Source organism: Leopardus geoffroyi, chromosome D3 (genome assembly GCF_018350155.1).
Source record: "Leopardus geoffroyi isolate Oge1 chromosome D3, O.geoffroyi_Oge1_pat1.0, whole genome shotgun sequence".
NCBI lineage: Eukaryota > Metazoa > Chordata > Mammalia > Carnivora > Felidae > Leopardus > Leopardus geoffroyi.
Window position 1 is genome coordinate 43,906,245 of NC_059339.1, and position 20,993 is coordinate 43,927,237.

General features: G+C 37.5%; 1 protein-coding gene across 4 annotated transcripts in view; it reads left to right on the forward strand.

Moving 5' to 3' along the window:
- The first annotated feature begins 633 nt into the window (after positions 1–633).
- Positions 634–20,993, forward strand: part of GREB1L (GREB1 like retinoic acid receptor coactivator) — a 283,759-nt gene continuing 263,399 nt past the window's right edge. For all 4 annotated transcript variants that reach the window (XM_045458577.1, XM_045458582.1, XM_045458583.1 and 1 more), the window contains exon 1: positions 634–801. The gene's annotated coding sequence lies outside the window, so the exon portion shown is untranslated. The remainder of the gene's footprint in view (positions 802–20,993) is intronic.

Genomic DNA, 20,993 nt, shown 5'->3' on the forward strand with positions numbered 1-20,993 from the left:
AAAAGTCGGCTCTGGCCGGGAGCTCCCGGGTTTGTTTGGTTTTGTCCGCGTCCTGCCCCCCGCCCTACCCCCCTTCGTGCAAAAGGCCAAGGGTTTTTGACCCACCATTGCCCAGGCCGAGTTCACACTTAGGGCCCTTTAGCCGCCGTCCTGGGACAGAGAAAGCAATCGCGTAATGAAGCGAGAGCACTCTGTGAATGAACGCGGACTCGGCGAGAAAATAATTTTTCTTCCTGGCTGAGTGCGTCAGCTGCACTTTAGGGGGCGATCCTCTTTCCCAGAAGACCCCCTTACGCCACCACCCTCCACGCCCCACAGTGGCCACAGACATCATTTGTGCCGTGGAGTTTGGAAATGGAGGCGGGAGCACAGGGGACTGAGGAGGGGTGGGGGCGTCCTTGGAGGGGGCGGGGAGGGAAATGTGCTCCGCTACACTCAAGGAGGGCAAGAGAGCCCTAAAGGCCACTCGCGGGCGCGAGGGCTGCAGGAGGCCGAGAGGCGGGGCGGGGGTGGGGTGGGGGTCCCCGCCGCGGAGGTTCTGGGGAAGCGGGAGGGGCAGCACCTGAGGAATCCGCCTCCGGCCTCGGCGGCCGCCGCCTCGCTCCGCCCCGGGGAACTGAGCGCGCGGCGAGCGCGCCTGCCAGAGAGACGCCAGCCACCGGCGGCGCTAGCACCTCAGAGGAGGGCGGCCGGAGCGAGCGCAGCGCAGCGCTGGGACCGGGACTGGGGGTGGGGAGACCAGCCCCGGCCGAGGCGAGGGCCACCCCCTGGTCCTCTGCCCTAGCGCCCCGCCAGGGCCAGGTGAGCGGCTGCGGGGACTCCGGGGCGCGGGGGCGGGGGGGGGGGGGTGGGTGGCGAGAGGTCGCGAGGCGGGCGCGAGCGCACGCCTCTGCCGGGCAGGAGCTGCCCTTTGGCGGGCTGTGGACACCCTGCCTGCGCAGGGAAGCGCTGCCGCTGACTTTTTGTGGAGGACCGGGAAGGCGGAGCGGGGGGTGTGAGCGCCACTGTGTTTGTGTGGCGAGGGCAGGCGCCAGTGGCAGCCCGGGATCCGAACCCCTTCTCCCCGCCGCCTCGCGTCAGCCCGCTGAGGGGACCCAGCCCGTGCGGTCCGCGCTCGGAGGCCAGAGGCCTGTCACCGCGGGCTCTTCTCGCTCCCTTTGTGGCGGGAGCGAGGAAGCCCGAGAGTGGGATGAGAGAGTCTGAGGCGCCGCGGGGAGCGCTGAGGCGGAGGCGGCCGGGGGCGCGCCGCGAACCGGTCTCCCCGCGCCTAAGGGGCGTGTGAGGGGTCGCCCGGAGGGTGGACTTCGGGCGGGGAGGCGTGGAGGTGACGGCGGGGGGAGGAGGATGGGGAGAGCTCAGCTTGGGAAAGTTGAGAGCGTCCGGCGGTGGCTGGGCGGTTGCTCCGCGTCCACGGGTTTCTTTTCCTCACATCCAATGTCACTTCGTCACGAGCGCGCGCGCGGCTCCAGCCATCATTTCCATTTTTCTGTGAGTGCTGGAGGACCACTCTTAACCGGAATGAGACACAAAGGGTTGTGTTGACAGCTGACCCGGACACGAGTAGACAGCGAGGTGAGGTGTGTGCCCTGGCCTGCGAGGGTGGTGATGAGGCGGCTTGTTAAAGTAAATCAATTCCCTTAGTCCGTCTTCCGAGCTCCGTTAAAGTAAATTATCTGTACAGACCTCGTTCGTGGGGCTTCTGAGTTAAATCGAGCGCAAGTAAGGTCCAAAACGCGATTCATCGGTACGGGGACAGCTGCTGCCTCCAGCTGAGGTGACCGGGTCCTGCAGAAACTCATTCCATCCTGCTCCTTTCCTGTATGAATGCGACTGTCGCAAGGTCCTTATCCACCCTACCCTAATCCTCTGTCTCCTGTCCAAAAGATAGAAACCAAATTTTAATTTCTACCTTTCACACCTTTACAACCGCTCCCCTCCCCGAAATCTCACTTAAATCTCATTTTAAAACCTAGCCATTTAAATATGGGGAAGAGCTTTTTATGGGGGAAAAGCTTTAAAATTAAATGCCCCCCCCCCCCCCCCCTTAAGAAACCTCTCATCCCTCTGTACATTTTCTTATGCTTTGGATCCTGGAATTCCGTTTTGAGTTTTGTGACTGTGCTGGTTCTTTTTCTTTCTGAATATTTCTATGTGATGTTACAAGTTGCAATGCTGAAATGTTATGTAAAAGAGGAAAATAAAATAATTGTTTCGTTGAAAATACTTAGAATTACATGAATATAGGCATGTGTTTAAAGGAAAATTTTAAATTGATATTGAAAAGTAATATGCAGTATGGAAACCAATTTGACAATAAATTTCATATATTGAAAAAAAAAAAAGAAAAGTAATATGCATAAGGTAAGAATTTCAAACAGCGTAAAGTAAGTCTTCTCTCGCCCACTCCATACTCCCAATGTCCTCCTTCCCACAGGCAACCACTGTTGTGCAATTTTGTATATTCTTCCGTGAATCTTCTGTTAAAATGGAATTACGTTATGGAAATAAAGGCTGAAAAGAAATGGAGTACAAGTAAAGACCAACCTCCGTATCAATGATGATGACTATGTGATTATCCACTCATGATGACTTTAGAACCGTTTATTTGGGCTAAGGCACTTATAGTCGAAGATCATTAGAGTGCTAAAAATCTTGAAACATGTACACTGTGGAAAGCAGGACTATTAAACCATTATTCCTGCCCCTACCCCCCACCCTCACTAAATTCTCTACACTGGTGTTTTATAACCTTTTTTGAATTTTTCCCTCCATTTTGGAACTCCTTATGAAGTAAAGGATGAGCACTGTAGCTAACTCTGTCCAGTGCAGTGTATTATTAGACATTGAAAAGACATAATTATATGCTCCCATTGGCATAATATGAAAACTTAATGGTAAGGGAGAAATACGGAGGCCAAGTTTAAGACATTTGGTCACATCTAGTTCCAGGCTTGCATTTACCATAAACTAGCTAAATGAAATAACTTTCTTGGAAATGCTTTTTTTTTTCCTCCCCTCCTCAGTTAAATAAATGAAGTGAACTACTTGGTTTCTATAATAGTTCTGCAGGTGTTCTAAGACTAGCTAAGGATAACCCATTTGGACCTGTGTGTATTAGACAATAGAGTGACACACAAAAAAAATCCTGATTTGTAGATTCATAAAAAGGAAGTTAGAGGTGTTTAAACTACATTCCTGTTCTTATGAGATTGATATCATTGAGGAACAGCTACTTCACTTTCCCACAAAATGTCTGTTTATGTTACTGATAGAGGCCAAACTATGCGCTGAATGGGCCTCTGTGTATCACCTTGTATGGCTAAGGAGAGTGAAATTTTTCCCTAAAAATGGTGCCATTTTTAGGGAAATTACTCTTACTAAACTCCTAACTTTTCTTTTTGGTAAGTGGAAATGAAGTTCTTTTACCTACTTCAAAGAAAACTGACATAATTTAATTAGTAATTCTCAAAAGCATTTAGAATGTGAATATTCTTATAACTATTTTAGTTGTAAGTATTCACTTAGAGGTCATGTTCTTAACAGGAAACTTTTCTAATCTCTAAAATACCTGCAAACTCTGGGCAAATGATCCCTGATGGGTGCAGGGAGCTGAAGAGTGATTGCAAGGTTATGAGAGTAAAAAAAAATTAGTTGATCTTAGTCGCTATATATGATCTCAACTAAGGGGTTTCAAAAGTACACTGTAAATGGTGATTGCAAAAATCGTAGATGTTAAGAAGGAGGTTTCATACTTTAAAGCTTCAGAGTCACCAATAAGGAGTATTATGTAATTATTTTGAATAAGTCTGTAATATGAATACATTATTAGTGAAGTTTTAGGAATGTTTGGGATGGTAAGAATATAAGTTAGAAGAATGAGTTTGTAAGGGTGCTTAGAGTAATCTTGATTGACAAGACTGACAAAAACAAAAGAAAATTAAGTACTAGCAGTGAAGTTCTTCTAAAATGGTAATAGTTTTTGTTTCTTCCAGCTCCCTTCTCAGTCTTGCCATATGAAATATATATTTTTACAGATGTCGTATCATACTATAGTTACATTTCTACCCTGATTTTTTCCATAAACATTTTTTTACAATTTACTCCCTATTATTTGTAGTAATTTCATAATAGTTTATCCAGTTAAGGTACCATAATTTACTTAGCCCTTCCTCTATTAGGGAATTTTCCAGTCATTAAAAAAATATGATGAATGTCCTTATGAAGGTAACTTTCTTTTTCTTCCCCTTCCCCTCCTTCTTCTCCTTCTTCTTCTTATTTTAACTTCTTTAGGATTATTTTTTTTAGAGAGGTAGTAATGGTATTGTAAATAAGTGGGCTCTAAAATTAAAGGTTCAGGATTCAAAAAATAGCCCCATCACTTATTGGCAAAATGGGGCAAGTAGCTTATTTTATTGAAACTTTAGCTTCCTAAGTTATGTAGCATTCTACAGAGTTGTTAAGATAAAAAGCAATAGCATGATGAAAACACAAGTAAATGTTAGCACTTATTTTTAACAGGACATTTCCAGATTCCTGGTAATTTCCAAATTACTTTCCCAAAGGATTTTATAAATTTATACTGTCATTAACAATCTATGTGTGTGCTTATGTTGTAGTAAAACATATATGTTATTGCAACTAATTTGATCAATGTAAAATTGTATCCCTTTGTTTTGATTTTTATTTCTTTGGTCTTGTGCAAAGTTAGAGGTGGTTTTTTTTCAGCAGTATTGCTGCAGTTTTCTAAATGGAGTGGTAGACATTTTATGGCCTCAGTCATTTTGAACTAGACTATAAGACAGGCATATAGGACGGGTCAGTTACAACACTAATCAAGTGTCCCAATAGGTTCTTTCAAATTAATAGTACTGTTTTTTGTTTTTTTGTATTTGCCATCTATGTATCAGTATAACTAATTGTTATTAGTTATTATTATTTTAAATCTTAGAAAAGTACCTGTTAAGGTTAGTAATAAATCAATTCTACTTAAGTGAAAATGCAGTTCTTTTTTTTTCCCCCGTTGAAGGGCTGATTTATAATTAGTATTGTGATCACAATTTGGTGGATTTTTATTAGGAATGCTTCTCAAAACTTGGGGAAAAAATCAGAGAGAAAGTTTCACGAGCTCTAATCATGGTATCTTTTAGCTACAAATGGATAATGAAGTTATTCCCTCTGACTCGAGTTCTTATATAGTCAAGGTAATTTAGACTACACAAAAGCATGCCCTTGTAAATTCTGGAGTTCCAGCAGCCCTGATATTTCTGGCAAACACACACCCAATGTGGATAACAGCAGCTCTTTGTGCTGCTGAGCCCCAGGAGGGCTCCCTATTGTGTACTCTTCCTTCCCTCCCATTCTTGACTGACTGGTGATAGCAACTCCTCCAAGTCCAGATGTGAAGCTCCCACAGCAACTCCTCTCTTTTACCCAACTCTGTATTTACTCTTACTACCTACTCCTTCAGCATATTTGATTTTGTCCTATGATATAGAGAATTCAGTATCTTTTCAAGGTTGTGGTTTCAGATTTTATTTTTCAAATTTTCTGTGCTTTATGAATGTCTTCAACAGTCTTCTGAGTAGAGGCTATAGGCATGGTTAACATAGATTAACACATAATCAACACTTGATAAATGTTTGTTGTTGTGAACTATCCTTGTATGGTCTTTTCCCTTCCTGGACATGGTTCTATTTTTATGGTACCAATCTGGAGAAGCAAGTTCCAGTTGTGTCCTGGGTTGCTGTGTTTGCCTGTATTACCCAGGTTAGGAGGTGGGAAACATGTTTGTTCTAGCTCTTTTAATTTCTTATGTGTTTGGGTAAATTCTTAACCCCGTGCCTTACTTTTCTTATGTAAAATGGAACTAACAATGACTGCTCTAATTGTCAACTTTCTGCATAGGATTATTGTGAAGATAAAATGAAATAAGTGTGGACATGTTTTGGGAAAAAAGGATGTACAAATTCATTTTAAAAAGGTTGTTAAAATTACACGCAATCACTACACATCTAGGAGTGTCCACAATTTTGAGAAAACCTCACCTCAATGTAGAGCTGCACTCACAGGTTGGAGTTAGATGAAAATTCTTGGGGCCCAACCCAACCTATTCAATCAGACACTCTGGGGGCAGGACCCACCAATCTGCACTTTAAGAACCTTTCTGGTGCTGAACCACTGCTCTAGGGAGTAAGAAATGTCAACAACCACTAGAAAAGTATTCTTCTGCTAGTTAAATATTAGCTATAAAATGACCCAGAAATATCATAACATTGCTTTCTATGAAATAAACGTATGAAATGAAATTTAATTATTATGAGTTGCTGTTGCCTTTTTATCTCTCAAAATTTAACTCAGGAGAATTGTAAACTCAGGTGCCTGTAGGGGTCACGTAGGTAATCTGAGTGAGTGAAGCAGAACACCTGTAAAATAATATGGGCTGATTGGTTCTGGTGGACAAAGAAGTCTGAAGGTGGCAGAATTTCTAAGGCTTCACTGATTTTGCTCTGTGGGAGTATGTGTCACTGTTGCCAGATCATTTCATTTTTCAAGTGGAGCTGAGAATTCATATTTTGTTATGCATTTAAATGTTGGCAAGAAATTTGTAAGAAAGCTTATGGATCCAACAAAACAAATTTGGAAGCCAGATAATTTCCAACCTCTGAGTTAATTAACATGGGTGAAAATAATTTGCATTTGAATGAGTATGATGACAGAAGAAACAGCCCTGTTCAGCATTATTAATAAAGAAATGCATATGAAATGCATATGAAACCACACATTTTTAAACTTTCAGATTATAAAGATTCAATAGATCATTAACATCTAGTGTTGGCAATGGGGTAAAGAAATGGTTATTATTATATACTAAGAGTGAAGCCAAATACTTACAACTTTTCTGAAAAGCAATTTGGCATCATGGATCAAGACTTTAAATGTCTATCCCTGTCCTGTCCAATATGGTACTTCCTTGTCACATGTGTCTATTTAAGTTTAAATTAATTAACATCATATAAAACTAAAGCTTTAGTTTCTCAGTTGTGCTAGTCATATTTCAAGTGCTTAATACCAGCATGTAGTTAGTGGCTACCATATTGGACTGTGAAGATAGAAGATTTCCATCATTGGTGAAAATTCTGGTGGACAGCTTTGGTTCAACTCTATGACCCAGAAATTTCCCTTCTAGGAATTTGTTAGAAAGAAATAATTAGACTCATGCACAAAGGAATATAACAAAAGCATCATTATTTTTAAGAGTAAAAACTTAGAAACAAATGAAACATCATGTTTTTATTAAAAATTAGGTTGTAGGGGTTCTTGGGTGGCTCAATTCAGTGTCTGACTCTTGATTTTTGCTTGGGTTGTGACCCCAGGGTTGTGAAATCAAGCCCTACATGGGGCTCTATGCTGGGCATGGAGCCTGCTTGAGATTGTCTCTCTCCCTCTGCTTCTCTCCCCCACTCATGCTTTCTCTCTCTCTAAAATTAAAAAAAAAAAAATATATATATATATATATATATATATGTCATAGTATATATTCATGATATAGTGTAAAGCAAAAAATATCCTTGTAGAATCATTTTATTTATTAGATACAGATATCTTGGATACATAGAGAGTAGGAGAACAATTTTTCCCTACTGACTGGCATGTGTGTAGAATGAAACTTTCTGTCTTTCAGCCTGCAGCTCTTCTCATACAGTAGAATGGGTTGCCTTTCACTAAAAAATGGGCACAGGCATTATCAGTATCACACAGGTTCCTGTTAGAAATTCAGAATCTCAGGCCCTACTCCAAGCCTACTGTATCATCAGAATCTCTGGTAGGGCCCAGGAATCTGTATTAACAAGCTGTCCACCTTCTGGTTGTATTTGCCTCCTACTGCTGAAGGTCTCAAGCTTTATTTGTTTTATCTTGGCCAAGTGAAATCTCCTTGAACTCTAAGTACTATTCTAGGTGCTGTGGAAACCACAGAGAAGAAAACTAATGAATATTCCTGCTCTTTTGGCGATCAAACAATAAACAAGAGAATATGAGTAAACTCTGTTGTAGTTTAGATTGCAAGAAGTGCTAGAGAGGGAGATGAAGCAGCAAAGGGGAAGTAGAAAGTGAGATAGGCATTGTGATTCTCTACAAGGTGTCACTGAGAAGTGACACCTGAGTGAAGACCTGAAATCTGTGTGAATCATTGGAAAGTTGAGAGGAAGAGTGTTCTCACCTATTGTGGGAGGGCTAGCTAGGAGGCCAATGCCACTGAAGGGGAGAGGCAAGTGAGGGAGTGAGTAGGGGATTAGGTTAGAGAGGTAATCTAGATTTTTTGACTTCAAAATTCTTTGTTCTCTCTAGTGTACCACACTTCTCAAATTCTCTGGTTAATCAGTTTGTAAGGAGATCAGACATCCCTAAATTCACTGTTTTTCAGGGCGACCTGTCAACACCTGCCTTATTCGCCTGGGGTGCTTGTTAAATGCGGATTATTGGTCTCTTGACCTAGTGAATAAGAGTTTCTGGGGTGGGACCCTGGAATGTGCATTTTAACAGTCTTCTCAGGTGGTTTTATGGACATAAAAATCTTAGAACCACTCCTCACATTTGTCATCCTGGACATTTAGTTTCTGTAGAACAAGTATGCCTAAAATTATCACTACTGTGACCTCTACTGTCTGTGGAGGTCACTATGTGAAAGAAGATGTAATTGGTATAATGTCTCATTTATTTCCTGCATTTTAAAACCAATTAAACCAACAGTACTTATACTTATGTCTACAGACATAGAGATTTATGTCTATATCTATATTGGAATATTCAAGGAGACTGTTACCATCATTCTTATCCATCACAGAGGGTGGGTGAACCTTTCTACTTGAAAGTCTGTCTCCCCCTCATCCAGTCTGTTCTGTTTTTTCAAAAGGGCAAATTTAAATTTATTTGATTTTTTTTTTACCATGTCTTCATTTCTCTCTCCTTCTCTTTTAACCTCGTTTCTTCTTCCCTTCTTGAAATCTAACCTTCCTAAGTTAAATACCATTAACATTTTGGTGGCAATTCTTTTATGCATCCCAAAGCATATTTATATATATTCACCAACACAAATAATTTTACATCATGGGATAATATTCTGTTTTGCAAAAAACTGTAGTCATATCTTAAAAAAAATTTTTTTTAACATTTATTTATTTTTGAGAGATAGTGAGAGAGAGAGCATAAGCTGGGGAGGGGCAGAGAGAGAGAAGGAGACACAGAATCTGAAGCAGGCTGCAGGCTCCAAGCAAGCTGTCAACACAAAACCTGATGTGGGGCTTGAACCCACAAACTGTAAGATCATGACCTGAGCTCAAGTCGGATGCTCAACCAACTGAGCCACCCAGGCACCACTGTAGTCTCACACAGTTTTGACTATAGAGTCAGAAAAGCATTCATTTACTTCAGGTTAAACTGAAGAGGGTACGTCCGTTTAGAGGAGATGTGTGACATTATATAGTCTGTGTTTTCCAAAATGTTTAATACAGTGTTGGATGCATGGTGAATACAAAGTATTCACTGATTAATTACACTCTACAGAACTGACAGTCTACATTTTATATTTAATTGGCAATTCTTTGAAAAATCACAACACTGTCTGAAATATTGGAGATGGAAGATATATGATGATAAGAATATTTCCACAATATTCTTCCTCAATTTCACTTGCTGAGAATACACCTGAAAACTCTACATAGATTTCTGACACATATTATGTGAAGATATTCCCAATAAGGTTTAGATTTGCCGCATTTTTTTTTTTTAATGGCTGTTTTAAAAAGTGCTCTGATCCCTTGATTATCTAGTGGAACATAAGCTAATCAAACCTCTGGAGCCAAAGCTGATAGAGAAACTTGCTGTTGCAACTGAACTAAAGGTTTATCTCCTACTCAACTAGAGAATCCCAGGTAGTTGTTCACTCTGATGATTTAGTAATCACTTGAGAATTTTTGGAGCAGAGGTTAACGTCTTGGCATATTAGAGAATGGCTAGACCTATATCTTCACAAGTTGGGGCACCGTGAAAGATCAAAGTAGACTAGTAATATTACTACTAGTAATAGTAATAGAACAGCAGCATTTCACTTAGGACTAATGTAGAAATGTTTTACATTCTCTCGTGCATAATTTCACAGGTTGTATTATTCCATGGGTAGATGTGAAAACAAACAACTGCATTTTCTGATAGGCTCATCATGTTATAATACAAAGTCAATCTAATTTCTTATGTAAGAAATAAAATCTCTATTGAACAAATAACTATTTTCCTCTGAAGCTCTTGATATAGTTTTGACTCTGAGACAGATGATTCATAATTTGATTCCAAAACAGTCACTTTTCCGAGATAATGGATCAACACACTAAGCACAATGCCTGGTACAAAATAGACCCTCAGGAAATGTTAGTTTTTTTTTTTTTTTGTTGTTGTTGTTTTGTTTTTCTCATCAGACTTGCTGAATTGCAGTCCCCTGACTTCATCAGAGAGTAGCAATTTATATTAACTGGTGTGCCTCTTCACTAATATTACCAAGTTCTTTATTTTCTAGAAAAGTTAGACCATGTAAAAACCAACTTTTCTCCTCCATGTTCATATAAATGGAATGGTCTAATAACAGGTATGGTATTTTCATAGTGTTTTGGTTGAAGGATGCATAGAAGTTGTTTGATATTGCTATGTATTAAATGGACCATTTGCACAATCTACTGAAGCTATGTTGGAGTCTGGAAGTTAGAGTGTCTGGGTTATGGTATTTCAGATATTTTAAATGTTTGAGGTTTTTTGTCATCATAAAAACTCATGAGTCCATGGTATGCCTTATCTCAACCTCTCCCTCCAGAGCAGGAACTGTGACTGAACAGTGTAATACATGGAGTGGTGGCGTATCTGGAATTTCAGAGAGTGTATGTATATATCAGAGAATGTGTGTATGCATAAAACATAGCCTTTAATAAAAAAACAACCATAAAAGTCTTTAAGACTCATATATGCTTCTCTTCTTAGTCCTTTCCTATTATTTAATCATTTAATTTATAGCAGGAATGAAGAATTTGATCCAGTAACTTAATTAATAAAAATTAACGTGCCATACTTCAGGTATTATGCACATATAATTTCTAATCCTCACAACAGCCTTGTAAAGTAGACATTGTGATTCTTATTTTTACAGCTAAGAAAACTAAGGCTCAGAAAAGTTTAAGTAAATTTCACAAGAGTCCATAGGTAGTAAGTAGAAAGATCAGAACTCAAACCTAGGGCTGGCTGATTCCATAGCCTTTGTTCTTTCCTCTAAGTCATACTCTTGGGTAAATGTCTTATTACTCAACTAGATTGTAAGATGTGGATGTCAGGAGTTGTACCTTATGTTTTATATTATCCAGAAAGATAACTTTTGGCAAATGTTGCTGCTCCTGCTGAAGGTGGTGTAGAAGGTGCTAATGGGCATATTAACTCTTTCAGAGCACCAGGGTACCAGTTAGCACCTTATTTTGGAGAAACAGACTGTACCAGGGCTATAGCTTGGTTGGTAAGGAATGTAGTGGGGGGTCAAATCTTGGATGTACTCACAAAATGTGAATGAACACTCCATGAGTGCAAGTAGTTTGTCTCTTTTGCCCACTATTCTGTCTCCACACCTAAAACAAGCACATAATTGTTCCTTAATGAATATTTGGTAATGAATGAATGAGTCAGTGAATGACTTCTGTAGGGACATGTTCCCTTTTTTCCATGGCTGTGGAATCCATTCTTAACTTGAGCCAAACTTCTTTCATACTTAAGCCACTGACTCCAAGGGAGCTTGGAGAAGGGAGGGTAGACAGAATAACATAAGCTTATCACCTCTATTGGAAATACTGAAATGAAGCCCAGGCCCTGTGGAAACTAGGTCAGTAGCATTATCTTTTGCATAAAGGATGCTAACAAGAAAAAAATAAATCCAGAACAATTCTGTGGCAGAGATGTATGAGAATGAATTTAATTTTCTCTTCTTTTTGAGTTTTACAAAATGATGTCTTTGTAATCCTTCATACATGATCAGTTTATCACTAAATTTACTTATTTACAAGTTACCTACATATTTTAGGTAATATGGGCTTTAAATTTGCCAAGAAGTGGCCTAGTTAATACAAAATAATTGAAAGCCATTTATTTTCAGGATAATAATACATAATGGAATAGAGTCATGGTTTTAAAAGTCTGGAAAAATGTTTTGAAAAATGTGATAAATCTCTTGTACTGTATAGATGTTACAATTAATTTTGCTCATTAGATTTCAAGTTGATAAGACTTCTAAAATCAAGTAGCATGGGTTTACTTTAGGTACTGTTACAAGGGAGATTACCAGACATCTGTATGGTGTTTACCCTTGGGAAGCTAAAGTTCATGAATTGCAAACAGGCACCATAATTCTATCTTAGAGTAAAGTTTGTGTTTAACCTGTACTGATTTTTTTTTAAGGCTTTGAAGTAATAATTGGCAACAGCAATTATAATATCAAACTTCCTTTCAGTTCATTTGGATAAAAAGTAATTACTGCATCAAATACATTTGTCATTTCCTTAAAAACAATTTTTCTCTTCATAGTTTTCCTAAGCAAAATGTTTTATATTCAGAATTCTCCATTGGGCAGGAAATTAACAATGAAAGTCAACTCAATAAGTCTTTATCAAGTACCTATAATTAGAATTGTGATATTAGAGAAAGAGAAAGGAAAATAAAGAACTATCTCTGACCTTAGGGTAGCCAACAATCTAGTTAAAACATAATTATGTGGCTTGTGGTTTTGTAGATTCAGGTCTAATTTTGTTTTAACCGTGTTCCTGAAACCATTACTAATGTAGTAGATTTATATAACATGATATGTAAGTGTGCCATTAGTTCTGTTACCAAATACAAAAATTATGAAAGAATTCAATTGGACTGATATCTAATAGAGATTTAGTATCCGTTAATTTTTTAAATTAGAAGACATTTTTAACTTTGTTCTTAAAGGATTGAATGTAAAATTTGAAAGAGTGCTGGCGATGTTAAGGAAATCATGGTGTGATTAAGTGATTAAGTTTGTTAGTGACACTTCATGGACATTAAGGTATCTATAAATAAAACCAAAACTGTGATATATATTTTGTGTGTGTATGAATTTGGTCACTACTCAGCTCATATCTTTTTTTCTTTAGTCTTATAGAGCAGAAACTAATTTTAGTAAATGAGCTCATTTTGGGGTGTTCTTTATATGGTAAATTTAAGGTATAAGAAATTATCATTTAGAGAGACAATGAGTAAAAGCTTATTTTGACCTTCAGTCTATGTTTAAAGCACATTTACAATTATATGAGATTACTTACTAAATTGATATATTACTATTTTATTAATGCATATAGACTATATTGAGAAATAAACATTTAAAGATCAAAAAGCATTCCCTTATAAATAAAAGTCACTCTTTAGAAATTTGGATTCTCATCAATTTTCATCATTGAAAGGTATGCACACTCTAACTTGGCTCTTGATATATGTGTCTCATTATTATATACAGTAATAAAAAATAAGAGTAATCAGCACTATATTTACCATACTTTTGACTTGAATGGAATTGAATTTTATACCTGAGTTGTGGATACCAGAGAAAGGAAGATATGTATTAAGGAAAGAAAAAAAAATAAAGACTTAAAGGATTACTAGAGCTCCATGCTATCTACAGTAGTTTAGCTTTAAACTCTGTTATTCTTTTATATTAGGGCTTATTAAAGAACAAGATCATAATTTACTGTGCTAAATTTTAACTCATTACATTTATCTAGTCATTTATTGTTGTTGATACAGTGTTTGTTTTTCTCTTATCTAAAACCTGGTTTTCCAGAAACTTATGTGCATGAGAACTCTGTTCTGTGTTGACTTTTGTTAGTAGTTCTATTTTGATCTCTTTAGATCTGTTCCCTTAACTCTTATATTAAGTTAAAGCATTAGCATATAAATCCTATTACAATGATGTGTAAATAAAACAGACTAAAAATAGTTGTGTAGTCACAATTTTCTCTCTCCTAAGAATTAGAGATTTAAATCTCTGAAAACACTAATGTGTGTGGGATGGTTATGATAGTCCAGCTGCCTTTGTGTGTGTTTCATTTAAATGCAAATTTATCTTAGAGACTCTAAAGATGAGCTCAGAAAGTAGAAAATTTTAATTTGAATAGTCATTTTCTTCTTTTTTTCACAAATACTGAAATGAATCCTTATTTTATACTAAAGGAGAAAGCTTGTTAAGCAGCCAAAACTCAACTACCTTACTTTAAAGGTTCTTAATGGATTATTAATTTTTTCACATTAGCAATTTTGCCAAGATTATGTAATTATATTAAAAGAAAATTAATTTAGATGCTGTAAAAGCACAATATAACAACAGTTCAACAATTTCCAGTATGATGCTGAGTTTTATTTTGTAGTCAAGGAAAACAATAGTGTTTTAAAAAGAAATCAGGTTTTTGAAATACATTTTAAATCATTAAATCTGAGATGTTGAAAAAAAAACTGAAGTATATTGACATGTATCACACATGCACATATCTGCATACTATGTTTATATTTAGATTATATTTTTAACCACTGCTTAAAACTTAGTCTGATACCATAATTATAAATCAATTTTCAGGAACAATTTCTGAGGGCAAGTTTTTGAAAAAGTTTCCACTTTTCACTATTCCCTTAAGACAGAAGGTCAAGATTCAAAGCTCTAATTTGGCTTAATTTTATACTCTCTTGTTGGTGTTGTGTAAGCTAGAATGCTCCCCTAAGGGGGGTTACCTTGTATTGACTTTAGCAGCTTTTTCTACTTCCCCGCAATAAAACAGACCATTTCTGTGAGTTGCTGTTGATTACATAGTTTGAAGTCATTTTTGTCTTTAGCCATTGCATTACCAGCCTGTGATTATCTTGTGTAAAAAAACAAAACAAAACAAAACAAAAAACAGACAAAAAAACTCTTTGATCTACCCTAACTAACCTTTCTATATGTAAATTTTGGAAAAGTAGCTTCATAGCATGCCCATAAAATAATGTACTCCTGCACTGGTATTTTCAAAGTAATTATAAAAAGGATTATACAATTTCCTAAAGGAATCACTCTTTGTTGGTTGATAAAATTTACTTAGGTCACATAAATGTAAATATTTCCAAGCAACTGCTATAGAGTCAGGGTTCTCTTCAAAGAAAACACCTTTGTTTATAACCCAAATATCTTTCTTTTAGACAGTTAGGAAAAGTAAAGGAGTATTTTCTAAATATTTTTATTGAGAGATCTTGAATTTTTTTTATGCCATTCTTTAATATCTATGTTTCCATAGAGTGCTTGCAGATTTTAAGACATAGTTCTGTACTTTTAGCTTTAATTAATAGTTGCTGTTGAGAATTCAACTCTGAGTTTTATAGCAATGGTGTGAAATGTATATTTATAGCAGTATCGTAATTTATAGATTCTGTGATATCAGGTCAGACACATTGGTTTATAATCAAAATCAGTAATTATTTTGTTGGTAGTTTGTCATTGGTAAAAAGCATGTCTGGGTTATAAACCACAAAGCTCTTTTTCAAGGTTGTCAGTGGTGGATCTGTAGAAAATTAGTGTAATAAGTTTTCTCTAGATTCATTTCATTTGATCTAATGGTTTGAGAAAAAAACAGTAGATGAGAACAAATTAGTGTAAATATTTTTAATCATTCCACTTGGTAAAACTCCATGCCATGACTAAGAAACAAATGTTGGGTTTCAGAGGTATTTTCCTTTCAGTAACTGCTGTGTAGCAATTTCCTCATTTAACTTTTTATAAGGACATTCTATTTTAGTAAATTAGATGGTGTTGAGGTGGGAGGTGGTATAGGTAATTGCAAAAGGTTCATACCTTACATGTAGGGTTATTACCTGGTAACTGAAAATGATGTCTGAATCTATTTTTGTAGTGCCAGGGAGGGTGGGGGATGGGGAGAATGAAACTTGAATCAGTGACCATCTGGCCCAGATTTGGCTGATTTCCTGTGCACTGCCCTTTGTTTCAGCCAGACAATGGATTGTTCCTTTTACAGATAAGAACTCTGTTGATGACTTTGTGCTGAATCAGCAGGTTTGGTTTGGGATTTCAAGTATAGACTCATATTGAGGGGTTTTCTATTGTTCTGACATCACTGTTCTTGTCTTCAGGTATTATAAACATGTACTTAAGGTTGTTTTCTATAGTTTAATAGAGGGGTGGGATTGCAGACAAGTGAAATAAAATAAGTGGGAAAGTAGCTTTCTGATTTGATATTGCCTTTCTCAAACATTGAAATTTTCCTTGTCCGTGGTTTCCAAAATTAATATCTCCCTGATTGTGATTTTTGATAAATCTTTATATAGCCTCTTCTCTATGTCTGAACTTGAATTTTCCACTTGAATCTTTGATGATTTAAATTTAATGTTGCCCTAAATCTGGGTTAGGCTTTTATGGTATGGTTATGCAAACGGTAAGTTTTCTATGACATCTGTTGTCATATATCTGCAAATTACATCTTAGGGTGTTAAAGCTATTTCCTTACTTTAAACTCTACATAATCATCAGAGACTGTTACAAAAAAAAAAAAAAAAAAAAAAAAAAAAAAAAAAAAAAGGTTATTGACTAGAAGCAGGGACCTTTGTTGCCCAGCATTCTAAGTAAGCCAACTGCAGTTTCTGTAGGTTATCTCAGAAGCAATAGAGATCAGAGTGTGGTTAAGTATGTCACTTTTCCAGAAGACAAGAGGACGTTTCAGTGCTACTGTCTTGTTGTGTGGCCAAGAAGTATAAAAATAGTAGTTTTTACTTCTGAAATTTTAGAAGGATTATTGGCAGAGTTTAAGTCAATTTTTAGTTTAACTCATCTCTTTACAGCCGAATTGCCAGCTAGCACTCTAATACAGAATTTTCTTCAGACAACTTTTTCTGAAACTACTTATAACTTTGAAATTAAGCATCTGATCAAAATGGACAGCTTTGAGATCTAATCTGTAATTCTTTTGTGTAGATTAAGGAATGTTCTTTAGGTAAAATCAAGGGAACTGATTGTAAGAAAAAAGCTTCTTAATAGTTCCACAAGGATCTAATTATGTAGCAGATGGGAGCACACAGCACAGTGCACTGTCATTTGATGTAAGTAATTTTAGGTCCACATGCAGGAAAGGTGAATAACAACAAATGGCACAAAATGTTAGTTTGCATTCATATGGAGCACTGTCTATTCATATACATTGCTTTCCTTCTCTTTTAGATCTTTTTAATCGACTGTTTGCTCTATTTGAAACTAGTAGAACCTCAGAATTGCTTGCTTGACTTAAATGCATGAGTGGTTTGGAATATGAGGATATTATGGATTTTAATTGGAATAGCATGTTCAGATTTAGAGAATTAGTTAAATCTAGAATAGGCAGAGTTAAAAAGTGACAATGACAATCACACCAAGACAAATTCTACTTTATTTTCCCTCTTGCTTTAATCAGACTAGTTCAGGGAACTAGTTCGAGGTAGAGGATAAGGTCTTATCCTTCTCCCCCTCCCCCCTCCAGGTCACCCTTTACCCCCCAACCTCTGACTCTCCTTCAAATCTCACCGAGGAATTATAGTCTCTACAGAGGCTTGGTTGCAGATGCCTGGAAAGTTTACACTGCAGAGAGTTGTTTTGTTTGGCATAGCTAATCAGGAGCCAGGCTGGAATTGCTCATAGCTGTCATTCAGGTTTTGTTTCAAAGTCCAAGGACCTGCTGGGAAAAACAAAAAGCTAATGAAAGCTGACTGTATTTAGGTCTCAAATCTGTGGAATCTGAAATGATGTCCTGACAGTGTATTCTTATTCTTCCACATTCTTGCTGTTACTAAGGTAACAGATTTTTAGAGGCTTTCCATCTTCATTGTCAAGTATTTGCTACACTTATTGTTGTTTTTCAGATTAGAGCAATTCAGATTATCCCCTTTTGAGATGAAGGAAAAGAGAAAATAATGGAAATAAAATGTCTGAATCAATTACCCTGAATGCTAGTAAGATCTGTTTTCTTTTCTTTTCTTTTTTTTTTTTTTTTTGACACCTTAAAAATTTTAGATTCATAGCACATATTAAAATTTAGGACAAGATCTCAATTTCCCCAAGTTTGTAACGGCTGCATGTGTGAAAATCACATTCCTATAATATGAAATAGTAAATATTCATGTAATCACCAGTGAATACATTTTATGGGAAAGAGATACTGGAACACCCTATCTTTAAGATCTTCCCTCTTGAATAACAAACCATATTATATGAAACACTGATGTGCTTCAGTTCCTGTCTGTAAATGGGAAAATTAAGTAACATGAAAAGATGGACTTTGACGAACTCATTTAACAAAAATATGGCCTTTTCATATTTGTTTTCACAGGATGTTTTGCCTTGGTGGGTTAGCACTCATATATATGAAAATGCTGTTGTTTTTACAGTCAGGAGACCGTTTGGGGCATGTATCACCTATGGTTTGATAAGTGACAAGTAAAAGATAATTTTTTAGAGAGAAGGTGTTCTTTGGGTTGACTTTAGATTTGAGAATCCTTAGGGATCCTCCTCAATAGTACTATAACCCTTATGAATCTTCTTGTTGAGATGTTGACTCATTGAAAGATGACACACTTCTTTTCAGACTTAATCATACATCTTCACCAAGTACTTTCTCTCCTGTGGCAATAACTACAATATTGAGACGATATAATTTTAGTGCTGCCCAGATCATGTTCCTCGTTTGGTATCAACACAACAGAAGCCTAAAGTCATGGAGATAAGATCTGGCTTAATTTTCTTCTGAGAAATATAAGAGAGTGGGCAGCTGGCCGAGTGGAAAAGAACCAGTTAAGAGTCTGGAGGAGAAGTATTCAGAGTGTGTCTGGAAGACTCTCATTTTAATTTTTTGTATCTTTGTTCATGCTGGCTTCCCAGGTTGGAATTTTATCTTCTTTCTACCTAAAATCTACATTTCTCAAGGTCCAGCTCAGGTCCTTCTTCATTCACTAAGCCCTCTTTAACTTCCATTGCTGCCCCAAGAGCAAGAGAGACAATATCCTTAGCTGGTCACAGTATCTAAAAAATTATGGTTTCTCCATTTTCAGAGGAAGAGTGACCAGGATGGGAGATATTTGGAAGAAAATTACATAAAGGGAATAGACAGTTTGAAAGGGGCAAGTTTAATCCCAGAAGATTTAGAGAGAGACAAGATAGCTGTTTTCAAGGGCTGATATGTGCAGCTGGAATCAGATTTTCTCTGATTACCTTTAAAGCAGTGGTTTTCAAATTTTGTTCTGCAGAGCTGTAGGCATTCTTGATGTGCCTTGGGCTGGAGGAGGGTAGAGCAGGGAGTACTAGGCGACATACTGAGGACCCCTTGCAGCTCCCTAACAGAAGAGTTCTACTTTTAACTGCTTTATATATTGGGCTTGGCTTGATATTTTTTTTAAAGACATATCACACTGCTTTAAGGTTTTGAAATCATTGCTGTATAGAATAATAAATAAGGTAGAGTTTGCATTTAATGTAGTATAAAATGTTTTAGCTATAAGAGACTTCAAAAAATTAAATGGAGTATTACGTGAAATGTGAGCTCCACATTAATCAGAAGCTTAATGACCCCTGACAAGGATTTTGGAAGATTTTTGCCTATGAGGAGAGGTTGGGTTGGGCCCTCTCTTCCTTAGGTTTCCTTCAGTTCTAAGATTGTGTAATTGCTTTCTTCTTTTATTGTCAATATCAGATGATTTGATTCTTAGCTGTTCTCAATTGGGTTTTTGGGTAAACCCTACCTGCCCATTAAATCATAGGTCTCCAGAGTAGGAAAAATGTCTTAACTGCTTTTGGATTCTTCAGATCCCAGCATAGATGTAGGGGCTCAGTAAATACCTGTAGATACAAGAAATAACTGCAAGAAGCACATGCTTGATTGCCTTATGACCTCTTCCAATCATAAAGTGTGATAAGGGAAGGTATTTTCAGGGATTTTTTTTTTCCACTATTGCTTTCTGCCCTCCGGGAATAGTAGAAATGACAAAGGAGATTTAAGATAAGCTTTTGGTGTTTTTTTGTTTTTTTGGGTTTTTTTTTTTTTTTTGGACCAGAAGGCCAGAATACTACTGTGTCTGAAAAAGTGAACATGACCTCTCCCTTCTCCTCCCCCAAACCCCCTGAGGTCTAACAGGTGAAACCTAGAATGTGGAAACCGTAACTTTCCAAATTGAGAAACTGAGACACAATAGAAGGGCATAGTGAAATTTCCAGGTATCCCAAGTGCAGATAGGGAAATGTGTTATAAAAGGATTACATCATTAGCCTGGACTTCAGGGATTTTTTGCTTTATGATTCATTTGATTTTGGTGTTGTTGAGAACTGGAATTAAAGGGTATGAATTAAAAAAAAAGGGGTATGAATTATAAGAAAAATTTCCAGATACAAAATTGAAATCCAGCAATTGTGATAGAATTGATAGGGGCAGACAGGTGCTTGATGAGCACAGTGTAATCTGAAACAGCCCTTTCATGCTTAGGAGACCTTTTCTATTTCTTCTCTTTGTAGTGGGTGGAAAAGCGGAGTGTTTCTCTAAGTTCCTGGTGCACTGTCTTGTGCCTAGTGGACACTTAAGAAGTACTTATTTAATTGAGCTGAATTTTATTAACGGGACTTTCAGAGCCAATTACCCGTTTCAGTGCACATCGTTGTTGGTGATGGTATTCATCATTGCTTGAAGTCTCCACCATACTTCTCCAAACTCAGGACCTGAGTTTAGGGACAAGTTTCATGATGTTAATATCTTACGGTTCAAATGGGGTGGCATCTGAAAGCAAATGGGCTTGTGAAAGGTTTCTGCCCAAGTTGTTCATTGTTGATAAATGACAAGGGGAATGCCTGGAGCTAGTAATGATTCCAGCATTAAGAAAGTCTTGCTATACCCTCAGGGAGCGGGATG